Here is a 1,997-nt window from a genome sequence, read left to right on the forward strand (position 1 = left end):
AATACATTGTGTAAGTTTATAGTGTGTTATCAGTGTAAACAAAGCCTGTACACACCAGAATGTATTAGATTATTATAGTAAGTGTCCTAACTGATACATACATAAATTTGAAAATTAAATGAATGAAAAAACACAATATCACTAAAAAAAAAAAAAAAAAAAAAAAAAAGTAGTAATATGTATGAAAGGAGGCAGATATTCTTGAACCTGTGACCCTGCCAGGTGTTGAGATACTGCAATGAAATCCTCACAAAAACACTTTCTAGGAAGTGTTAAGAGCATATTTATGTTGGTAAATTGTGTGATACATGGGTCTGAAACATGATATGCCTTTTTCTGTTTGCAGGTTAATGTCAGAGTGCACACATGCACCAGTGGCTGCTGGGTAAAAGTGTCCTGAATTGGTTCCAGATCCAGGAGGAAATGATCTGTCCCTTAACTCTCAGTGTGCCTCTCCCATTCAAACCCACACATGGAAAGTCCATCTCAGACACTGTAATTGTGACATACTGTATATTACAGTTGCATTTACCAGCTTGTTCATCATCATTTCCATGTGTCCGGCAACTACAGGAGGACAGACTGGTTATGCAGTACACAGTGACTTGTTGACTCGTGATTAAACAACAATAAAAGTGCTTTAAATTATTTACACCACTGACATCATGTCTGTCGTGTGAGTAATAAATACAAAAAAAAAAAAAAAAAACACACAAAATGTGCTCAGAAATAGAGGAAACAGCAACACAATTATTACTGAATTCAAACCAGAGCTGTTATTACTTGGATTTAGCACCAACCTACAGCAACGCCTTTACTTTTAATTAAACTGTTTTCAGTTTAAAAAGGACAGAAAGAAAAACATACAGTAACATTAAGCTTAAATAATGACGCACGTACACCAAACTGGGATTGTGAAAAGGCTTTGTCATGTACTGAAAGAGGAAGAAGACCTTGACAATGAGGCATATTAGTCATGGAAAGAGGAAAATGTAGTAACCAAAGCAGTAACATATGGGGCCACAAAGCCAATTCAAAGCTGAAATATACGCTGTAGAGCTGAGGGTAACTATGAATGAGTAATACTTTTCTCTTTTCTGCTGGTTTTTTCCATTATTAGTGTCACTGCTCACAGAGTTCACAAGGTTATTGTAAATGTTGATGATATGAATAAGAAATAATTGCAGTTTTAAGGAGTTAACATAAGGATTTCTATAGATTACAGCTTTTCTTAATGTCTGCTTTAGTAGTTAATAAAGCCCCAGGGTTTTGGGCTGTTTGGAAATCCTCATCAGGAAACTCTGAGGTTAACATGTGGCCAGTAATTATTGCCCTGGATTACATGACGCCCTCCCTGCACATGTCCACCATGTTTCTGGATCAGCGTTTGTTTTATTGTCCGAACTTTCTCTCTCTCTCTCTCTCTCTCTCTCTCTCTCTCTCTCTCTCTCTCTCTCTCTCTCTCTCTCTCTCTCTCTCTCTCTCTCTCTCTCTCTCTCTCTCTCTCTCTCTCTCTCTCTCTCTCTCTCTCTCTCTCTCTCTCTCTCTCTCTCTCTCTCTCTCTCTCTCTCTCTCTCTCTGTTACTGTGAACTACCTCCACATGCAGGACAAATGCAACAAACACAGATGGAAAAAGGAGGGATGGATCCAGAGGATAATAGTGTCTTTGTTTCTTGTTCTTATTCCAACCGGTCTCCATGACTTAACATCCTGGCACTGGCATGTGTCAAAGTCGCAGTGGTGCTGGTGGTGGGGAGGGTGTTCCTCTTTCTGGTGGTCTATGACACAAACACACTCACGCTCCCTCCTGTGTTGGTTTAATATCCAGCCCTGCAAATGATTTGACTGTACGATGCCAGAGAAGGAAGCTTCAGGCTGGAAACAACAACGTTTTGTCTTTACCTTTTACAGGAAAACCCCTTATTTATTCTGTCAGAGTCACATAACATACACAATATACATGAATAGCCATTAGTAGTCTCATTTTCAAGAATGA

Source organism: Sphaeramia orbicularis, chromosome 21, assembly GCF_902148855.1.
Source record: "Sphaeramia orbicularis chromosome 21, fSphaOr1.1, whole genome shotgun sequence".
NCBI lineage: Eukaryota > Metazoa > Chordata > Actinopteri > Kurtiformes > Apogonidae > Sphaeramia > Sphaeramia orbicularis.